This window comes from Scleropages formosus, chromosome 5 (genome assembly GCF_900964775.1).
Source record: "Scleropages formosus chromosome 5, fSclFor1.1, whole genome shotgun sequence".
In the NCBI taxonomy this organism is placed as follows: Eukaryota; Metazoa; Chordata; class Actinopteri; order Osteoglossiformes; family Osteoglossidae; genus Scleropages; species Scleropages formosus.
In genome coordinates this window covers 29435615-29459359 of record NC_041810.1, presented here as the reverse complement: position 1 = coordinate 29459359, position 23745 = coordinate 29435615, and the positions used below count along the sequence as shown (strand labels likewise).

Here is a 23745-nt window from a genome sequence, read left to right as displayed (position 1 = left end):
TGGGTCTGCCCCGAGGCCTCCTCCCAGTGGGACAAGCCCGGAACACCTCCCCAGGGAGGCGTCCAGGAGGCATCCGGAACAGATGCCCGAGCCACCTCAACTGGCTTCTCTCGATGCGGAGGAGCAGCGGCTCTACTCCGAGCTCCTCCCGGGTGACTGAGCTCCTCACCCTATCCCTAAGGGTGCGCCCAGCCACTCTGCGGAGGAAACTCATTTCTGCCGCTTGTATCCGCGATCTCATTCTTTCGGTCATGATCCAGAGTTCATGACCATAGGTGAGGGTAGGAACGTAGATCGACCGGTAAATTGAGAGCTTCGCCTTACGACTCAGCTCCCTCTTCACCACAACAGACCGGTACAATGACCGCATTACTGCGGACGCCGCACCGATCCGTCTGTCGACCTGCCGCTCCATTTTTCCCTCACTCGTGAACAAGACCCCAAGATACTTAAACTCCTCCACTTGAGGGAGCAACTCCCCCCTAACCCGGAGGGAGCAATCCACCTTTTTCCGACTGAGAACCATGGCCTTGGATTTGGAGGTGCTGATTCTCATCCCCACCGCTTCGCACTCGGCTGCAAACCTCCCCAGTGCACGCTGCAAGTCTTGACTTGTTGAAGCCAACAGGACCACATCGTCCGCAAAAAGCAGAGACGAGATCTCGTGGCCACCAAAACAGACACCCTCCGTTCCCTGACTGCGCCTAGAAATTCTGTCCATAAAAATAATGAACAGAATCGGTGACAAAGGGCAGCCCTGGCGGAGTCCAACATGCACCGGGAACAGATCTGACTTACTGCCGGCAATGCGAACCAAGCTCCTGCTCCGGTCATACAGGGAACGAACAGCCCGTAGCAACGAGCCCCGAACCCCATAATCCCGGAGTACCCCCCATAGGATGCCACGAGGGACACGGTCGAATGCCTTCTCCAGGTCCACAAAACACATATGGACTGGTTGGGCAAACTCCCACGAACCCTCCAGCACCCTAGTGAGGGTATAGAGCTGGTCCAGTGTTCCACGGCCAGGGCGAAAACCGCATTGCTCCTCCTGAATCCGAGGTTCGACTATCGGTCGGATTCTCCTTTCCCTGGGGGGGGGCTCGCATGCGAGCGCCTGGTGGCCAGGTCTATGCCCACGGGGCCTGGCCGGGCTCAGCCCGAAGCCACAACGTAGAGCCGCTCTTCGGTGGGCTCACCACCTGCCGGAGAAACCGTAAGGGGCCGGTGCATTGTGATTTGGGCGGTGGTCGGGGCCGAGTGCCCGGCCGACCCAAACCTCGGGCGCCAACTCTGGTTTTTGGGACTTGGAATGTCACCTCACTGGCGGGGAAGGAGCCTGAGCTGGTGCGGGAAGTTGAGAGATACCGTCTAGATATAGTCGGGCTCACTTCCACTCACAGCTTGGGTTCTGGAACCACTCTACTCGATCGAGGGTGGAATCTCCACTATTCTGGCGTTGCCCAAGGTGAGAGGCGGCGGGCTGGTGTGGGCTTATTAATAGCCCCCCAGTTCAGCCGCCATGTGTTGGAGTCTACCCCGGTGAATGAGAGGGTCATCTCCTTACGCCTTCGGGTCAGGGAACGGTCTCTCACTGTCGTTTGTGCTTATGCGCCTAGCGGCAGTGTAGAGTACCCGGCCTTTTTAGAGTCCCTGGGGGGCGTGCTGGAAAGCGCTCCCACTGGGGACTCTGTCGTTCTACTGGGGGACTTTAACGCCCACGTGGGCAGCGACAGTGATACCTGGAGGGGCGTGATTGGGAGGAACGGCCTCCCTGATCTGAACCCGAGCGGTGAGTTGTTATTGGATTTCTGTGCTAGTCGCGGTTTATCCATAACGAACACCATGTTCATGCATAAGGGTGTCCACCAGTGCACTTGGCACCAGGACACCCTAGGTCGGAGGTCGATGATCGACTTTGTAGTCGTTTCTTCTGACCTTCGGCCATATGTCTTGGACACTCGGGTGAAGAGAGGGGCTGAGCTGTCAACTGATCACCACCTGGTGGTGAGTTGGATTCGATGGCGGGGGAAAAAGCTGGACAGACCTGGCAGGCCCAAACGCATAGTGAGGGTCTGTTGGGAACGTTTGGCGGAGGCCCCTGTCAGAGAGGTCTTCAACTCCCACCTCCGACAGAGCTTCAACCAGGTCCCGAGGGAGGTGGGGGACATCGAGTCTGAATGGACTATGTTCCGCTCCTCCATTGTCGGTGCGGCGGTTCGGAGCTGCGGCCATAAGGTCTCCGGCGCCTGTCGCGGCGGCAATCCCCGAACACGGTGGTGGACACCGGAAGTAAGGGATGCCGTCAAGCTGAAGAAGGAGTTCTATCGGGCCTGGCTGGCTCATGGGACTCCTGAAGCAGGTACCGACGGGCCAAACGGAGCGCGGCTCTGGCAGTCGCTGCGGCAAAAACTCGGGCTTGGGAGGAGTTCGGTGAGGCCATGGAGGAAGACTTTCGGTCGGCCTCAAAGAGATTCTGGCAAACCGTCCGGCGACTCAGAGGGGGGAAGCGGTGTTCCACGAACACTGTTTACAGTGGAAGTGGTGCGCTGCTGACCGCAGCTGAGGATGTCCTCGGAGCGGTGGAAGGAGTACTTTTAGGATCTCCTCAATCCCTCCGACACGCCTTCCGTAGAGGAAGCTGAGGCTGGGGACTTGGAGGGGGACTCGTCCATTACCCTGGCTGAAGTTGCTGAGGTAGTCAAAAAACTCCTCGGTGGCAAGGCTCCGGGGGTGGATGAGATCCGCCCCGAGTTTCTCAAGTCTCTGGATGTTGTGGGGCTGTCTTGGCTGACACGCCTCTGCAGCATCGCGTGGAGTTCGGGAACGGTGCCTCTGGACTGGCAGACCGGGGTGGTGGTCCCTCTTTTTAAGAAGGGGGACCGGAGATTGTGTTCCAACTACAGGGGGATCACACTCCTTAGCCTCCCTGGGAAAGTCTATGCCAGGGTACTGGAAAGGAAAAAGGCAGTCATTGAAATGATATTGCAGATAGGGTACAACACAGTCTCCATGTTAACCTCTTATGGCTGGTTTTGGTTCGCAACATATTATCTGTAACGTATAGAATTACTTTTAAAAAGGTAGACATGGTGAATAACTCATCATGTGACTCCATATCTGAATGTTGTATTTTAAGAAAATAAGTGAACTGCATGTAAAATAATCAGCCCAGTTAAAATGGGTCTGGGTAGTGCATGGGCTAGGTCTTCTTAAGGCACGAGAACTTCTGAAAGGATGGATGGATGGATGGATGGAAGCCTTCTTGGTCTCAAAGATTATTGCAAAAATAGCTTTTCTGAATGGCTCCTGACTCATCTCATTTGACATTTGAGGCAGCAAACCCCCCCCATGACAGTCGTCATCGCCATAACACTAAGTTGTCTGGTCTTGTTACTGAGCTGAACATGAGTTCAATTCAGTCAAACTGAATTCATTTTTAAATTTAGGCTGTACTGCTCATGGTGAGGTATAGCCATACTCAAAAAGCACACACTGCCTGTATTTGTTCTGGAGCTCTGGCGGGTGTCGGACGGACGCCTGCTTCATTGAGCACATGCACTAAGTAGGGCTATCGCAGCATGTGTCCCAATACCTGCCAGAGACCAGAGAAATGTGGTCAAGAGCCGGCTTTATCCTCAGCTAGCGGAATCAACAAGTCTTTCAGTGTGACGCCTGCAAGCATCAGCTGAAACTGATTTAAAGTCGCGAGAACAAGGGAAAGGGCTTAGGAGGGGGTAGGTGAATGAAAGCAAGGAAAGGCAAGGGATGAGCATTTCTCGCAAAGCGTTATGGATTAGAATCAAAAATGTATGGAATACCAAACAGGATGTGGGAAGGGAGGAAAAATGGGGAGGGTCTGTTGTTCAAGGGAGCGGAAGCTTGGAAGAAGCAGACAAACATAGACAGTGAATGATGAGAGAAACAGATGCTGCAGGATGGGGACGGCAGAGTTTCGATCCTCACCTCTCACAACCTTGTCGGACTCGGGTGGTGGTTGGGGGGGGGGGTTTGACGGTGGTCCTTATGTTCCCAGTAAGAGTTAAATACCTCCATCTGAAGTTCATGAGATGTACCTGAACGTAGTACTGCTGCTCTAGTCTCACATATTTCATAATTCACTCTAGTCTAAATATGAAGAAAGAAGAATGAAGAAGTGTGTCGGTGAGGACGGTCCTCACTTCCATCATCTGAATTACCAGGGCTTTAGGCAGTGTGGCAATATTTAAAGGACCCAAGTTTGAATCTCACCTCTGCTTGTACCCTTGATCAGGGTACTTAGCTGGAATTGCTCTAATAAAATTGCCCTGCTGGATAAAAGAGCCAATCACTGCAAGTAGCTGAACATTGCAAGTCACTTTGGAGAGAAGTCAGCCCAATCAGTAAATAATCTATGGCTGTGAAGACGGGAGATGACTTGTTATTGCCAACACCCCACTGGGTCTTAGACAACAGTTAGTTGTGCTTTTTCACTCAGTTTCCGCAAAGCATGCATTTGTGCTCTTTGTGTATTTATTTCGCACCAAATCTTTATCTCTGAATATACCTTGAACATGAAAATGATGGGCTCTAAGGGGCAGGTTTGTGGAACATAATAGGAGCTGTGATGGATCCACTGGATCTAATTGATCTCATTCTTCGGGGGCCTTTGTGTATTTTGGAATGCATTTATTGTGGAATTTGGAATGCATTTATTATGGAATGCAATATCCCCTCATCGCTTTAACTAAGACAAGGAATATGAAGAAAATCAAACCGCACGGTCTGTTTTCGACTGTCCTTTGTGCATCTTCCCTCATTTCTCCCTCATGGCTCTCACGCTGACAAGTGTAAGTTATGCGAAAGTGTGTCTACAAAGAGAAAGCCCAGCGTTTGTGCTGTTAAATCATCAGTGACAGTTTTCCTGGTGTGGTGGTGACCGTGAGCTGCCGGTGCCACACCTGCATAAAACAAAAATAAATGTCACGTCGGCTTTTTTCCTGAGTTTCGACATAGTATTTATTAGTAATTGTTGACATTTTGTTACATCTTGAACGTGAGCTTTGCGGGCATTACATCTTGAGCTTGAGCAATAAGCATGTAAATATGATATACGGGTGGAACCTGATTTACGATGGTTCAACTTTACGATGGTGAGCTGGCTATAGACGTTCAGTAGAAACCATACTTCGAATTTTGAATTTTGATTTTTTTTTTTCCTGGGCAAGTTATATGCGGTACAATACTCTCTCGCGTTGCTGGGCAGTGGCAGCAATCTGCACCTCCCACTCTGTCACGTAGACATGTGTATTAGGTGTACTAAATGCATTTTCGACTTACGATGGGTTTCATGGAACGTAACCCCATCGTAAACCGGGGTCCACCTGTGTTAGACGATATAAATATACGTTGTACTCAAGTTATACCTTTTGACTAGCTAAATTCTGTGCATGACAGCTCTTGGGTAATGGTTGTGAACACCGCATCTGAAACATGGTGCACAAAAAGCCCTGTTGTACTGTCCTTGACCAAGATATTCAATCTAGATCGTTCTAGTAAAATATCCAAGTTAATATGCTGTTAACCTCTTTGTTACTCTTAAATAAATGCATAAATAAGTATTGGTCATATCCACCATTGTTACCTCTTTAAAACCTTCTTTCACAATGAAACATAGACCGTTGATAATTTTCAAACAGTCGTCTACAGTGGAGAATTTGGGAAAATACTCTTGTTTACTTTTAATATTGATTCTGCTTTTTATTCGCTGGAAATGAGAGGCAACCAAGTTTTAATCATCGCTGAAAGCCAGATCTTAAGGTGGACCGAGCAACAAAATAGTAGTTAAAAACATATTAAAAAAGTCCATCATCTGCTGTCGCACTCACCCAGAATAAACAAATCCTGTCTCTTGGAATCCTTTCCAAAGGTTTGTGTGAGAACTGTTTTCTTCCTTTGTTTGTGTGTGTGTGTGTGTGCGAAAGAGAGAGAGACATTGAGGACCGGCCCATGGTTGCGATCAGCTGTGTGCGCCGGCTGATAATTATCGACCTTGATGTAGTCCCGCTTGCAGACGTTCCGCCCGCCACCCCCGAGTGAGATGTTTCCTCACCCGGAAAATGGCAGAGCTTCAAAAAAAAGCCCGGCACAACAGCGCTGTTTCCGCAGATGTTTGGAGCAGTAGTGGCTTCTGCTGGGGTGGGTCCTTCCCTTGCTCTGTATCGAGGCCAGTCCTTACATGTGGTGTTCATGCAAGAAGGCAGTGTGCTGTGGGTAGGTGACGCCATGCAGAGCCCATATTTACTATAATGGGATGATAAGGTCCAGTCACCCAAGGCCTGCTGGTCTGCTTCTTAAGGACATGGAGTTATAATAATGTAATGGTTCTTTCTGTTGTTGTCCCCTTCAGCCCCTGTGAACGGAAATCAGCCTAATTACTGCAGTAGAATGTCCAGATATATAAATGGAAAAAATTTCCAAAGGCCTTTGCAAAGTACCTAACTGTTTATAACTGAACTGGATCCTGGAAAGCAGGTGACATTTCTTATGCTCTCTTGAATAAGTTAAATTATAAGTAAAGAATAAGAAACAGGTAAAAAATTAAAACAGCCTGATTCAGTTCATCTGCCCACGACCTTGGGTGATCAAATTCTGGAATGATTAGCATCGTATGGCAGCTCCAATCCAGCTATGCTTTTTTTATGGTCATGAGGACAGATAAATGGGGTCCCACTCGCTCATCCCCCTCAAGACAAACTAACAAATGATAAGAGGGTCAAGGCTAAATTGAACACTATTTTTCAGTTTGTGCCAGTGCAGGTTGAGTGAGAACACACAAATACTCTGCAGCCCTGTGAGTGAAAACCAGGTTTGTAACTCTGCAATTTTGTACAACTAACTGCACAGCAACCAACCCAACCGTGCCCCTCTGAGTCATCAGTCTCAGTGGAGAAAACACTCGAGACTTGGGGAAATCATTCGCTGTATATCCCCCTGGAATTTAGTAGCTCGTGATTCATAAGAAAAGCTCATAAGCTCATTTATAAGAAAAAAATCACAGCAAATATTGCAATAAAATGATATTTTTAAACAGTTTTGTTCCACTTGGCCAATTTTCCCCCTTTTCTGAAAAATCTGAAAAAAAAAAACAACATGATGCACTGGACTATCTGGTCATTCCAATCTCTCCGTCACCTGAGGTCCAATCATGTATGGATGAACTGTAAAAAAGGAAAAATAAAATACATAAATAATTTATAAAATGCAGTAGGCTCATCTGCAAAATGTAGTAAACAGCAAAATGCGTATTACAAAATTCTGTGTTGGAGTGTGGCTAATTGTACAGAAAACACATGTTTTTGAAATTAGTTAATTGAAAAGATTCATTTACATGAATATGTTTATAGTTCTTAACTGCAGTATTGACTCTTGTATCGATGAACAACCGGCTTCAGTAATCGTGTTTTTGATAGCTTGTCGTATCTCCGTTTAAACTACTTTTAGGGTAGAGTAACCTTTCCGGAGTAAAACAGTACAGTTTGCGTTGTGATCAAACATCTCAGAATCATGTTTTAAATACCAAATGAAAAGTGTATGCTTAATGGGGCAACTAATACTGTACTGCTTAGAGCAGCTACCTTAGAATCTGGAGGTTGCTGGTTTGAATCTCCCCTACTGCAGTAGTACCCTACACCGCGCACACAGGCTGAAACCACTTGTCCCAAGTGGGGTTGCAGCAAACCAGAGCCTAACCCAGCAACACAGGGCATAGGGCTGGAGGGGGAGGGGACACACCCAGGACGGGACGCCAGTCCATCATAAGGCACCCCAAGCGGGACTCAAACCCCAGACCCTCCAGAAAACAGGACCCAGCCAAATCCGCTCCTCCACCGCAGCGTCCACCAGTTCCCCCTATACTGAACCCTAAATTACTCCAGTAAAATTACCCAGCTCTGTAAGTGAATATATAATATATATTTATATTTATATATACGTAGGTGTGTACATATATATATATATATATATATATATATATATATATATATATATATTATATATTTGAAGAGGTGTTGTGTATTCAAGTAACAGCTGGTAGTGTACTGGTTAGAGCCTTTGGACCTAAAGGTTGCAGGTTCAATCCTCATCTCTGGCTGTAGTACCCTTGAGCAAGGTACTGTACTTACTCTGAATTGCTCCAGTAAAATTTTCCTGCTGTAGAAGTGGGTGTATGATTGTAAGCTCCTTTAGAGGAAAGTGTCGCATAAATGTAAATTGAGCGCCATGTGAGAAGTTCAGATTGCGTGTATGTGTTGGTAGGCCAGGAGCGGAAGTCCTTAATACCCAAGTTTGTACTGCAACTGTAAAAAAAAAAAAATTAACTATGAAAGATACCAGGTTTGTGATGATGCCACTATTCAGTTATTGTTATTCATCTCAGTTCTCCAGAAGTCTTCAGGTCAGCTTTGATTTAATAATTTAAAGCTATCACAGAGGTGCCTCAGTTGGAACAAATATCACAACAAAAGCCTTGTCAGCTTTTGACGCTTCCTTAGGACAATCTACCATTAATGGGAGACTTCTAGTATGAAATCGTGAATTGTGTAACAAGATAAAAAATATATAATTGGTTGGTGGTGGAATATTTCACATTGGATTTTGGAATTTCCGTGGCCTTTTAATGGGGTGTTCACTTTAAAGACAGCAAATTATAATGGAAAATCGTGAGCAACAGCAATCGCAACTTGTTATCATAACTGGAGGATTAAAAAAAGAGGAAGGACTGGTTTTTCTACATGATTGTGGCTTTGGAAAAGTGTCTTCCAAATGCACAAATGTTATGATAATTGAAACTGAAGTGAAAAAACACGTTATTTTTGTGCTATTTATGTGATCTGAGCTGCTTTGATCGGAAAAAATCTGACGTTTGCTGTGAAGTTGATCCAGACTAAAGGCCAGGTCAAACTGATTTAGTGTAAATCTTTTAGTTGAGAAAAATATTATAGTTGTGAAAATATTTTCTGTGAAGGTCCTTTTGAAAATACCAGGCTTTCAGGAACTATTATTAATAAAAAAGTTCAAAACATACTTCTGCTTTGAATGTAAGTTTCCTGGTCTGAACCAAAGAGATTTCACAATGATGTCATTAAAAATAGAGGTTCCATTTTTTTTTTTGTTCTTTCCTTTAAAAACAAGTAGATTCAGAGATGAGCCAAGAGGAGCTCTTGACATATTGATGCGATATTTCTCCGATCTGGAATAATTTATGCCTATTTTTTGGAGGGAAGGGCATCCTTTCGCGTGGTGTGCTATACCTCTGGGGCTTCATGGGTGCAAAGAATAAGCTCTGAAGCTCTGCAGTACTTTCTACTCCTGTGAAATGTAAAGATGGGGGCGAAAAGTTCACTGGTGGGCAGCAACTTAGGCGTCGGAAAGCTTTCTCTCTGAGACCTAACAGGCAGAAGGAGGTCCCTTGTCTTCACCCCCACCCTAGACCATGTCCTACAGCCTTACATCCTTCCTCCGCGCTCTTGCCAAGGAAAATCTGCTCCAAGGACGGCTGGCAGGTGCGCTGTCCTCATGTTGGCAGGTATCTTCTCTGTATCTCTCCCTGCTAATTGTTTATATCTCCCATAAGAGCAGAACTTCCCATCTTGCATCCTGGACGTTTAATGAGCCAGAGGAGTGTGGGAGTTTGGGAACGGCACCTATCGGTTTATAGAGGGACCAGAAACGGGATTCCGTTAAGAACTGTTTAAGGTCTGTTTTATTGGGTGTGCTTTATCTTTCCAGTCATGGGAAGACAAGATAAATGGAAGGGGGTTTCAAAGAGGAGCCTCTGTGTTCTACCTCAAGTCTCATTTCTCAAGTTCTTGGTAAGGATAAGATAAAAAAAAATAATGAGATGTAGGATGTTTCCAAAGACAGCGGACCCTATGAGTGTGCCGAGCAAACAAGGACCGGTTATAAAAATACCACAAACAACTTGAGGTTTCTTAATGTCTTCACTGTTATTTCCAGCCAATGTTTGTCTTGTGTCATTCGCTGCAGAAGCTACACTTTTTTTATGTTTCTCTGCTAAGTCAGTGTTTCTCCACGTATTTTTCTTCAGGGTTGAGGTAAAATAAAATGTACTGCTAATAAGTTTTATGGCAGTTGCTATTAAATTTTTTAACAATAATAATAATAATAATAGTCTAGCTTTTACTAAATATTATCGTTATTTTCAAATTAACAAAAGGAATATATTAGCAGGTAGCTTACATTTACAAATATTCATTTTGCAGATGCTTTTCTCTAAAGTGTGACGTACATCTCAGCAAAAATACATCGAGACATAAATGATTTCAAATAGTATATTTACCTGATGCTTTTCTCCAAAGTAACTTACACTATTAAGCTTACAGTTATTTACTGCATTTATAAATACTGGTAATTTTACTAGTTTTTTTTTTGTACAGTAAGTACTATGGTCAAGGGTGCTACAGCATGAGGTGGGGATCAAACCCATGATCTTCAGATTCCAAGGCAACAGCTCTAACCCCTATACTACCAGCTGTCCCTCCTATTAACTTCTTGCTATGGATGAGCAGTGGCTGAGAATATCCTATGGTTATATATAGAACATACAAAACATAGAATATATACTATAAATCAAATAACAGTAACATTTGTAAAAAATCCATTTTACAATTTGCAAGCAATACGTTGCCCTACCCTGGGCCCTTTGTAGTGCTTGTGTTGCCTGCAGTACTTTGGTACATGAAAATGGTTACTAAACCCATTTCTGCACAAGGATTTTAATATTACAGATGGAGTCTGGCAATCCTGTTGAGAATCTGGTTTTGTGTCCATACCCAGTTTTTAAGAAAAAGAGAGTTAAGCAGTGCTAATAATCCTAACATTTTGGGAATATATAGACAACACAACTCTCAATGTTTATGAGTTCATTTACAATATAAATATTCTAGCTGTTTTTTTAACCCAGTTTCTTAGCGTCTAGCATGTGCTGTTCAGATGTTTAGTACGATGTTTATAAGGAATTTCAGCGTATGTATACAAAAAATGCCTTTTTGTCAGCGAGATTCTAATTTTTCAGCAGCTTTTGTGAATCGGATGTCCGTACAAGTTTCTATAGCTACTGCTTCCTTGGAGCCTCTCCTTGAACGACCTAAAGCCCCTTCTGCGCTCCTCACCAGAGCTCATTATTTTTTATTACTCTTGTCTGGGGCACCTGGGAAATATTTGGCTCTTCCTGAAAACATCTGCTTTTTTGTACTTTTTTAACTTTCACTTGCTGGCAAGTAAACCCTCGTTTTTTTTTCCTTGTTAGGCTTCAAAAACAGGGTGAGGGTGACGTGAAGAATTTTATTTATTTTTAAAGCGCATTTATTGTAGTGGACATGTGAGGATCGGATGTGCACAATAGCTGTATGTGCGCCAGGGAACTTTTTTTGCGGTAAAAATTGGCCTAAGCACAATGTACTTGGTGTAATATTTAATTGGTCCCTGCCTTTGGCGGTGTATTCCCGTCATGTGGACTGTGCACATAACTTAGTATAACATTACTATTTAATTGAAGGGGCACTCCAGCGTTTTGTCACATAATAAGAAGGATGGAAAGGATTTGTCACATAATTTTTCTTATGTACTGAATTAAGTTTAAATCCAATCAAGTCTGATCAAATCTGATCATCTGTCATAACACATAAGATGTGCAACTGCACGTCCATTTCGAAAGTTTTATTGTCTGTCCTGCTGCTTTGCAGTATTATTTTGTTTAAATTGTTTAATCGTTTTATTTTTATACTCACGTCGTTGCATTTGATATTGTTTTCTATGTTGTTGTCTGAATAACTCAGGAAATATCATTATAATTTCATTGTTTTGCATAGCAGTACAGAGACAATAAAATCTCCAATCAATCAATCAATCAATCAATCAATCAAAGAACTATTTCGTTGCGAGGACTTACAGAATTAAATATGAAGCACTTATTACATTTACATCAAGTGAAAGAAAAAGTTTAGGTCCTTCACTATTGTCCCCATTGACTGCCTTGATAAGTCCCACATGTGTTTTTTTTTTGTGAGTGTGTATGTGAAGGGCTGGTGCTATGAATCGCTCGCACCCAGATTTGCATTCCAGATTCTTGAGATCCACTGAGCCCTAGAAGTCAGTTCAGCAGGGAAGTGTTTAGATGGATCCAAACACAGGGTTATTTATATGGTGATTATATGGTATTCTTAATGTTTACTGTGTTCTCTCTCCTGATTAATTATATTCCTGTATTCTATTACCATTTATTATTATGCACTCTTTTCAGCCTGGATGACTGGATGTTGTAAACTGGTATTATAATTACCATTTTTAAAGATACAATTTTTTTTAATACAGTTTTAAGAATATTTTTAAACATGAGGTACAAGTTATAGGGAGTGCAGTAGCGCAGTGGGTTGGCCCGGGTCCTGCTCGCCAGTGGGTCTGGGGTTCAAGTCCCGCTTGGGGTGCCTTGCAATGGACTGGCGTCCCGTCCTGGGTGTGTCCCCCCCTCTCCGGCCTTACACCCTGTGTTGCCAAGTTAGGCTTCGGCTCCCCGCGACCCTGTATGGGACAAGCGGTTCAGAGAGTGTGTGTGTGTGTGTGTGTGTGTGTGTGTGTGAGTGAGAGGTACGAGTTATGAAATTTTGATGCTATTTAGTATTTAATCCTATCCAGACTGACTTGCAAAGGGTTCATAAAGGCAGCTAGTAGTATAGTGATTAGGGCTGCTACCTTTGTACCCAAAAGTTGTAGGTTCAAGTTTCACATCGAGCTATAAAATTTCTCCAGTAAAAATTGCATAGCTGTGTAAATGGGTGAACAATTGTAAGTAATAAATAAATGTCCTTAGTAAAGCTGCCCTCAAAGAAGTTCAGCATTGGGTGTCATGTAGAGCCTGTGTTTGTGTCAGCTATTCTTCCTGTTTTTTTTCTTTTAAATTTATTAACTGTATGACCAAGAGTTTTCTTTAATAAAGACTCATAGAAGACAGATGTACAGAAGTACGAAGAAGAAGCCCCTACCAACTACCCAAGAGACTGCATACCGGAATAACACGTGCATTCACTGGAACGTCAGCTGACCGTCTTCTTTTAGTTGATCATCAGCACCGATGCTCATTCATGCTCTGATAACCAAACCCAGCAGTCCGGCTTCGTCCTTTGTTTGCCTAGTGCTATTCCTGGGCGCTGTGGCCGTTCGATTGTCTTCCCGTGAAAACTCCTCTGCTCATCCTTTCTTACGAGAACTTTCTTACGTGCTCTTGAATGACTCATCGTGACTCATGGATGCGCTGCTGACATATATCAATATGTAGATCGGTGCGCAAGGTTTCTGAGGACATTTTTGATTTCTCATCTTGCCAAACTGGCAAGGGCTGTCACATGAGATAGACTTCACTTGTGAGCACTGAGCCGAAACTCTGGAACCTTTAAATATCGTTTCTAACCACAAATGGTTTGCCTGCGGTATTAATATTTGTAAAGCCATATCTCCCATGTTTTTGGGGCTGCGTAGTAGTATGTTACTTATTTAAGCATAAATAACAAAGGAAATGTATCTGGGGGAAAAAAATGGTACTTTTCAGTGTAGCTAATTTGACTTGATATGTTTTACACAAGTACTTTTGTAAAGAAAAAAAATCACATTTAGTGTTTTATCTGTCTCTTCTCAGAGCTAATCGCATCACAAGGAGGTCACGTAGCCTAAAGGAAAGGCGGTCGCTTAACTTCTGGCTCGACTCCAGGAACCCACAATTTAGATTTTTTTTCCCCCTCCATACTGATATTAAAAGAACATATTTGAAAATATACAGCGATGTCTCACTCCAGCGACAACAAAGATGATCAGATCTGCCCTCAAAAAGTAAATAATTGAAAATGAAGCTAATGGAAAGAAGTCACATGGCTCACGGCTGGGCAGGTTGCTATGGACACGATGGAAAAGATGGCAGCAGGTGCATTGAGCTGCACATTAAATGAGCTGCTCCATTTAATGCCGGGGGGGGGTGCGGTGGCGCAGCGGGCTTGGCTGGGTCCCGCTCTCTGGTGGGTCTGGGGCTCAAGTCCCACCTGGGCTGCCTTGCGACGGATTGGTGTCCCGTCCTGGGTGTGTCCCCTCCTCCTCCAGCCCTGCGCCCTGCATTGCCGGGTTAGGCTCCAGCTCGCCGCGACCCCGCTTGGGACAAGCACTTTCAGCCAGTGTGTGTGTGTGTGTGTGCGTTTAATGAAGAATTTGTGCCGTGGATGAAAGACAGAATGAGTGGCATTTAAGCTCAGTTCATAAAGCTGAATGCTAAGATTATGCTACAGACTGTCAGGACTGACCAAAAGATGCTTTGGACTTCAGATTCTGTAATAGAGATACAGCTTGTGGTCATTTCATGAAGTAGTTTTGAGTGCGTGGATCCTTATTTAAGTTTGAGAGGGATTCAGCAGTTCTGAGTGAGAGAGGAAAGTAATTTTGCAACTCATGAACTGGAGCCAGAACCAAGACCCTTCAGGCTTTTTGATTCTGGACCTTGTGTTCGTGGGACCATCACGTGACCGGAGGTGGAGGAACATAACAGTCTGGGGTTGAGGCATATGGAGTGATCAGGTGTCTTAGGTATCAGGGAGCTGGGGATACCGTACTGATAAAAGGGGAAGGGCTTGCAATGAACCCTCACAGAGACTTGAACTGAGAAAATTTGAAAGCGTAGAAATTTTGTGAGTTTTTTTAGCTACTCCTTTTCAGTGGATGGAGAGCTATGTCCAGTCCTGAGCCCAGGTGGGCTTGAATTGACCACTCGGAGTGCAGTCTTATCTTTCAGCTAATAGGGAGCAGATACGAAATTTCAAAGCTATGTCATGTACGTCAGCTAGTACGAAGCTTTGGGAGTGGGGTTAGACCAGAAGATGTCTGTGGAATTGGCTCATGTCGTCCGGTATGGTCTGTAATTTTTCATAAAAGATGTAAGTAGAACTTTCCACCCATGATCATCCGACCACAATGACAGTCTCGACAAAGCGAGAGTAGCACTGTCGTCTCTGCGGTCGCTGCCTCTCAGAAGCACAAATCTGCACAGGCCTTTATGCACGAAGAGTCGAGACAAAAATGAAATCCTCCAAATGTCTCAGTTCTAGTTGTGGACTGGGCAGTGGTCTGCTTTGAGCAGTCTTGGAATTGGGGGGAAAAAAAGCTTCTAGGAATGTTTTTCACCTCCATTTCCCAGTATTGTCTCTGGCTAATGTAAGATGCGAATCTGTGAAAATAGCGTGTTTTCATACTCGTTGATGTGTGAACGTGGTAGAACGTGGTAGAACGATCTGGCGTCCTTCGACGGAGCTGACTTGGAAACCCCTATAATGATGAAAAAGCTGCAGCAGCATCAGATGATGTTTGGATCCACTACAAAATGTACAGAATTTGTTAATAATCTGTTTTTTTCTTAAATGCTTTAAAATATTTCACTTAAATGCACAAATTTTCATATTTATGTATTATTTTTTAAAAAAAGAACATTTTTGCTCTCTGTTTTACGTGCTGTGGGAGGCGCAGTGGTGCGGTGGGTTGGACCGGGCCCTGCTCTCCGGTAGGTCTGGGGTTCGAGTCCCGCTTGGGCTGCCTTGTGACGGACTGGCATCCCGCACTACGGCTGATGTTATCGTATTTTCTAGAAGCGGTGATCAGTGCTGCCAGAACGACTGTCGGTTTACATGTATGGAAGCTACGCTGCGATGGTCACACCATCTTAGACCGTACGTCTTGAGAACACTATCACTTTTCTGTAATTACATTTTATGTCACCACTTAGCATTTTCATAGGGTTATACTCTGCTGTAATATTGCCTTACGTATGTCGTTATAGACTTGAGAGGTATATTCCTTTTAATATTACCTACAGCTACAAACAACTTATTGTCCTTACTACCATTTACTTAATTAAATCATTTTCTAGGTATGTATCTATGTATGTGTGTAATTATATATCCATTTGTCTATGTATGTATTTTGTTATAAATAATTATAGTAAATCAATCAGATCACTTAATTTCTGTATTTTAAATTGCGTAAGTAGATCAGATTCGGTTCATTAAGAAAGATAGTGCTGCAGAGCATTGGCCCAATGTCATTCCCGTCTTTTGTCGAACTTTTTATCTGAATGTGAAAAATTTGTGTAACTCATCCCGGCTTAAAGACTTTTTTTGCTGTTATTAACGCTGTTTTACCTGTTTCTCCAATAGCAAAGTCCAACCAAATGAACTGCGGGAGCCACCAGCTCAGATTGGTAACCGTTCCCAGCGGATGAACATACAAACAGCTGCGTGTACTGCTCGGTTCAGTGACTCGTCCCAGTGGATGAACGCACACACAGCTGTGTGTACAGGCTCAGGATGCGGAGATCGGCTGCTGTCTCAGCCTGCGTTTACACGAAACGTTGCAATTGTGCTCTCTGAGCGCATCCTTATTTTTATTGATAGGGGTGCTTTGTGTTTATTTGCTTTCATTTTGAGCCCACAGAAAGTGTATTGAAATTTAGATAGTATTGAAAAAAAACTGGCAATCCAAAAATAGGAAAGGTGCTTATAAATAGTGCGTAGTTCAGTGGTTAGACCATGTACCCTAGTAATTCGAAAGCCCCCAGTTTAGTTGCCAGTCCTGCTGCGAGACCCTGAAGTGGTTCGGTAGAAACATCCTGCTGTATTAATGGATCAAAAAAATGTATGTCATTTATTGCGCAAAAGTAACACTTAAGTTGCCTTTGAAAGCGAATAATGTTTGTTGGTTAAATTGAGAAAAATGAATGGTAAAATTGGAACGTTTCCGTGTTTGGGAGTGGGCACAGCTGGTAAGAGTTGGTGTGTCACAGCACCAGCACCCTGGGCTGTGTGTTACGGTCTGTGTTTCATCCAGCTCGGTGCGTGTGAGATGTTTTTTTGTTGTCTCTGTGTTCATGTGGGTTTCCTCAAAGTGCTCTCTGCTTTCTTCCCACAGTCCAAAGACACGTCCACTGTTGACTCTAAACTGGTCTGAGTGTGTGTGTGTGTGTGTGTGTGTGTGTGTGTGTGTGTGTGTGTGTGTGCGTGTGTGCTATTGCCCGCCGATGGACTAGCAACCTGTCCAAGGTGCACCCTGCTTTATCCGAGTCCTCTGCGTTCTGGACCACTCTCAGGTTTCCTCTGGGTGCTCTGGTTTCCTCCCACAGCCGGAAGACTTCTGTTTCAGGGGAATAGGTGTATCTAAATTGCCTTTGGTCTGTTCCTCTACGTGTGTGTGTGTGTGTGTGTGTGTGTGTGAGTGTGTGAGTGACCTCCACCAGACCTTTGGTCCTGTGTCCTCCACGACCCTGGATTGGATTGGCAGTTAATGAAAAAGGATGGATTTTACTGTCTTTAGTAAGCCCGTGTGACGTTCATAAGCTTTGACATTTGGAACATTTATTTGATGTTAATATATTTTTATCTTTATTCAAATTAATATTAATATAATATTACTTATTCAAGTTAATGTTGCTGTATCATTAAAATTATTTCAGTGTGTTTTATTCATAGCATAAATAATTCCATCCATGGGCTTGCTCACAGATTTGGGCTTGTTGCATTAGACCATTGATACAACTTTTGTTGCAGTAAACGTTTTATAAGGTTTTTTGTTTTTTTTTTTTATAATCAACAATTAGCGACAACAAAAAATAAGGAATTGTGAAAGCTAAATGAGGTTTTGAACTTGTGGATTTCCTTTGCAAAAATATGGCTCTAATTTCCTTGATCTGGCAGAAAATAAAATGAATTTAAAAAATAAAATTGATTTTTTTTTTTTTTGCCAGTTTAGCTGCTGGTAAGACACTGGCCCAGTGGTGTTTTCACCCCCTTCCAAAACTGCTCACTTCTGTGAGAGACACCCCATTTCCACAGTATCCCGTCTTGGGGTGTCGACTCAAGTGCATGGGTTTTTTTTAATAATTCCTTTTGTCAATTTTGGCAAAGGTATGAAATTTTTGGAAAGAGTCTGATTTCAGTAGTAATACCAGTAAATGTGGTATATTACAGTTACCAGTTAGTGTGGTATGCTGTCTCAGTGTCAAAATTGCAATCACCTCTAACATCCGATTAGTTTTGGCTTGTTTCGTCAATATGCACAAATATTCCACTGGTGGCGTAGCGTTTTGGGCTCCGTCCCGACTCCTGCTGTATTCCCCTAAAGCATAGTACTCACCCTGTATTGATACAATAAAAATTACCCTGCTGCTGTGCAGATCATTTTAACTAGCTTAACATTGTCTGGGGGAGAAAGAGTCGGCTAAATGAATGAATCAATAAATAAAATAAATACATATCTCATGTACAAAGTGAACTGCATTTCACATGTTTCATATAATATAATATAATATAATATAATATAAGACTTGTACTGGATCATTTTTTTTTGACAATTGCAGTAGTACAGGGTTGTGTCCACATTAGCATGTTTTACTCACCTCACAGTTATTTCAGATTTAATCTGGCCATAGTTCTGCTGTAGAGTTCCCTTGGCATCTTTTTTTTAGAACACCTTAAATGCAGTCAGGCTTGACTTTAATATTCTGTACCATCCCTGTATGCGCACAGCATGATTTGACAGTCTGATTATACTATGGAAGGCAGTTTTTGCCATCTCTAGGGGTAAATTAAAGAACGTATTACCATAAAATTACATTTTCGTAGAGAAACAATTATGTAGCATTATATAATATGAAGCAGTGAGTCCTGGCTGTCTCATTAAAGGTTTGCAGCTCTGAAGCTGAGTCTCTCAAGAGACCACTTTAGTATCTCTTTAGAAAAATCTGGATCCTCTGTTATTTAAATGTTGGGTATTTTTTTGGACCTTGTTATAATGTATCTATTCCAACTGCACCTAGAAGTTAGAACTGCAGTAGCTAAAACATGCATTTATTTCGATGCATTTTGTTTTCTTTATGTTAATTTTACTTATGTAACATAATTGAATGATCTGAATTTTAAATTCATCCTGTAGCTTTTGTTTTTCTATTCATTTTCTCTTAGTCCCAATCGTTATTAGTTTCGGTTATGTTTCATTTTGGGTATTCAGGCAAAATAACTAAAATATTTATTAATGTAGTTTTCTAGCGTGAATAAAGACAACTGCATTTTACTTTGAAAAACAAGTTTTGTATGTAACACAGAAGTGGTGCACAGAAAATATGTTTTTGTTATTATTAATTCCTGAAATTTGATATTTTGCGGTTTTCCTGAAAATAATTCACTACAACTGCTTGCGCTGGATTCCTAGGGTCTTTTCATCCTTTATGAACTTGCGTAGTTAGAAATGATCCATTCTGTCATATATGTATATTTATTTACTTAAGGGGGCGCGGTGGTGCAGTGGGTTGGACCACAGTCCTGCTCTCTGGTGGGTCTGGGGTTCGAGTCCCGCTTGGGGTGCCTTGCAACGGACTGGCGTCCCGTCCTGGGTGTGTCCCCCTCCCCCTTCGGCCTTACGCCCTGTGTTACCGGGTAGGCTCCGGTTCCCTGTGACCCCGTATGGGACAAGCGGTTCTGAAAATGTGTGTGTGTGTGTGTGTATATTTATTTATCATTTATAATTTTGTTGCATGCAAGATTGCGTCTGGTTTAAGTAATGTCCGAACTTGGGGGATAGTGGCTGAACTTTCTGATATTTTTATTCAGAGAATATGTACGTGTATAGAAACCCAAACACAAAACTCTAGTCAGATCAATCAAAAAGGAAAGGAAATAATGTAGATTTTCAGCTCTAAACAATTAAATTTTATTTAGAAAAACAGCAAATTCACATCACAATAGCTTTTTAATTTTTTTTTTTAAAAAACTCTTTTAAAGTCCTTTAAGGACGTGGTTGTCAGGCTCCAGGCTGTCACATATTTCTTTATTTTTTAACAGTTAGTTCATACAGCGGCTTTCAGGTGATTTCAAGTGTGTCATTGTATGATGTCTGTATCCCAAAAAGATATATATTCAGAGCTCCCTCTTCTCAGTTACACATACTGTCAGTGTCTGGCAGTGATTTTTCTACCACACTGAATTTAGGCAACTTTATACAAAGACATGGTGAATGTTATTGAATCAAATATTTTATGGCTCCGTGTAAAACTTAAAATATGGTAAAGAATACCAGTGAGGGGAATCAACCATCCTGGTAAAAACACTTTGGTAATCTTAAATTACCGCAATGATGTGCAGATGATATGTTTTGTGAGCTTTTGCTTACAGTCACATTTACCGTATGTGATGAGTGGCCACTAATGTACCACTGTAGTTTTTTGCAGATTTATTTTTATTGGGGTCACAACCTGACAAGTGTGTTCTCCATTACCGGTCCTTGTTGGCACAAATCTGTCCATAAATATGTCAATAGCTCCCCGAAGCTTGACGGTTGCATTCCCCTGGTAGCGGAAAGTATGCAAAATGGAGAAAAACTGATCGTCTAAGATTAGTCATAAGACCTTCAGAGATTGTTTTGTTTCCTGTTTGTATCCAGTCACATCTTTGTAATTAATTTAAAACAATTCCTCGTAACTGTTGACCATGTTAATAATGCCTTATACACTTTTTTGTTTTTTTTTTTTTCCAGAGAGTTGGTGATCATATGTATGAAACAAACACAAATTGACTGAAATGCAGAAAACAGCCTGCAATAAAACAAGAAAATAATGTGCATTTCTTTTTTGTTTAACATTTGGGAATCAGTTTGATTTTGAAAATATATACATCCTGTATCTTGCTGTACCTGTATTGACTAGTAATAATCTAGCATGATACATCTAGGGGTTAAAATTCCTGTTTATATAGCTGATGTATGATAACAATAATAAATATTACATTAAAGCTCCGAGCATGTGCTCGATTTGGACTCCCACACAAGATCGGGAGCTTCAAACGTTTACAGTCGTGCGGTTCCCTCGAGGGGGGGGGCAACACTGACGGCTCAAAGCCGTAGAACTCGCACCATCGACCTTAGTGGGAAGTATCTCTTCTGAAAGCTGTTGGATGTGATCAAAAATGTTGATGTTTTTACCGGTGCGTCCCTGTCTGTAGGTGGGAAAAGCTGGGCTGTACAGTTCCTGCATGAAGAAAAGTTCACTTTTGCTCTGTATACTATGTTTTACCTTCAGGTCCAGAACTCTTATATGTTGTAACTCAGCTTCAAAAGCTCGATATTGTATCCATGGGGGTGCCGCTTCCATAACAGGCAAAGTGATTTGCTCCCATGGAAACTCTGGATTCCACCACTTGCTTTAGCACTCCCTGTCTGCCCATGCCACATTTATGAGTGGTACACAAAGTATTCTCCCATTATTTCTTATCTCCACAATGGCTTTTACATCCCCAGCATTTGTTTATCATTAATTCCTTTAACACTAAAAAGATCCCTGAGATCTAGCCAGTGTCACATTAGGGGAAAGTCAAAGTTATATTTATTTCGGTGACACTTTTCTCCAAAGCATCTTGCAGTGTTTTAGTTGTTTATACAGCTGGGTAATTTTTACTGTATCAATTCATGGTAAGTACCTTGAGCAAGAGGATTGCAGCAGAAGGTGGGACTCAAACCTGGGTTCATTCAGTGCAAGGCTCCAGAGCTAATCACTGTGCCACCTACAGCCCCAGAAATTGAGGGTATGTAGGTACTGTGACCCTAATTTAAGTTTATAATGTACAGATATATACTGTATATGTGTATATATATATATATATATATGGCAATCTGAGAAATAGTGGCACAGAACTGACAGCTTCCTGGCATATTAATGATACTATTAATTGTCATGGACTGAAACCACATGCATGGTTATAATAATGTATTATATACAGTATATAATCTCATACATATTATATATTGTGTAATTATAATTTATAATATTGATTAGTTATTGTGGACAAGTTTGTCTCCTAGTCAAGCATTGTATAAACCACAGAAACATTTATAATCACATTTATACAGTGTGTAGTTAACGCACACATCCCCATCATATACCAGAGCCTAGCATTTAAAGGGGCCTAAAACACTATAATCTTTAAATGATGGCCATGTGTCATTGTTATTGTATATGTATTCTTCCATTTCCCCTTTCATGAGCACCCTGTGAGGATTGTTTAGAGTGAAGGAAAAGCAAGGACAGATGGGAGTGTTTTGAGGAGCACCGCAGCTGTACGAAATGAAAGAAATGCACATGAAAATGAACTCAGTCAGACGCAGAAGTCAGGAGGGAAATCGATGACGATGTCGGAGTGACTCATGATCTGTATGTGTTTGTTATAGCGGCACAAGATCAGCATAAGATGGAAATTCAGAGGTACAGAAATGCAGGGGTATTCAGCATCACTGCGGACTGGGTTATGGACCTGAGGTGCGAGGAGTCTGGTCCTGTTTTGTGAAGATATATGAATACTTCCTATGGGCAAAACTAGCAAATTGCCTTTTACTGATGATCTCATGGGGGTTGAAAACTAGACAGAAAAAGACCCTGAAAAACAAATATGCTATACAACTGGCTGATAGCAGTCAATGTTTTCAAGTGTCCCACACTTTCATAGATTTTTAGGGCATTAATGCATTTTACAATATTTTCTCCTTATTAATAAATCACATAAATCACACCGTGTCCAGTATACGTCTGATACGTGCAGTAAATATTATTGTAATATAAATGTTCTAGAAACCCTGGTAGTGCTACTGTTTCTTAGTTTTTCATCTTGTATAGATTCTTTTCCATTTTCAGGATATTGGATAAACTCTTGTGCCTTCAGGCAGTTTCACAATTCGTGCTATTTCCAAAATTTGGTGCAGTTTTTTTGTCATCTTTTTTCATGCCTGAATAATCATAGTTACTGATATTAGATATGATTAAGAGGTCTGTTCTTAATGTTCACCCGCTCTGTAAAAGAAGGTAACATACTGGTCAACCGATCAGTGACATATTTGAGTACCTGTCTTTTATTCTTTCGTCCTTTCCCAAACATTTCAGTCATTTGGAAATCCTTAGTATTACTCCTGAAAATCCCAGAGAGATGTATTAATAATGCAACAAATCACTCTGCAGAGATAGAACTTGCATTTTTTTTTAAAATAACCAGTATAAGGAAAGGAAAAATTTTAATATGTATTTTTAGAAGTCAGATATATAGTTCTTATATATGTAATTCAAGCAAACTATAGTCAAGCAAGGTAAATTTTAAAAGCAACTAAACTAGGTCAAAAAACAAAACCCACGGAGCAAAAATAGTTTTCAGACCAGCTGCTTAAAAAGTCTCTCAGTTAGCAGCAGCTGGTCTTCAATTTTCTGGGCACTATATATACAGTATATAGATATATACTTAGTTCCCAGAATATTGAATTATATTGAATACAGAATATTGAATATATATTACAGAGTTCCTACAATAATGTGCATGCATATATATGTATATGTATATGCATACACACACACGCACACAACACACACAAAAGACATTTTTCCTTGTGCCAGTTTGTTTGTTTGTGGTTGTTGTTTTTAAACTTAATTCAACAGATATCACTTATAAGAGAGATTATATGCCAATACCATATGTGTATCCATACAGAGGCTCTTTTAATATATAATACTCTTGTTTTGCATGACACTCTTAGAAAGCATGACTTTTGTGTAACTGCACTGGAATTTACAAAAATGTATCTTGTGACAAAACCCCCCTTCATGTTTTTCCTCAGCCAATATTCCATTTTTTGGTGGCA

At 42.0% G+C, this 23745-nt stretch overlaps 1 protein-coding gene across 8 annotated transcripts in view; it reads left to right on the top strand.

The window, feature by feature from the left end:
- sugct (succinyl-CoA:glutarate-CoA transferase) overlaps nucleotides 1–23745 on the top strand; it is an 81500-nt gene that overhangs the window by 27315 nt on the left and 30440 nt on the right. The window lies entirely within an intron of this gene.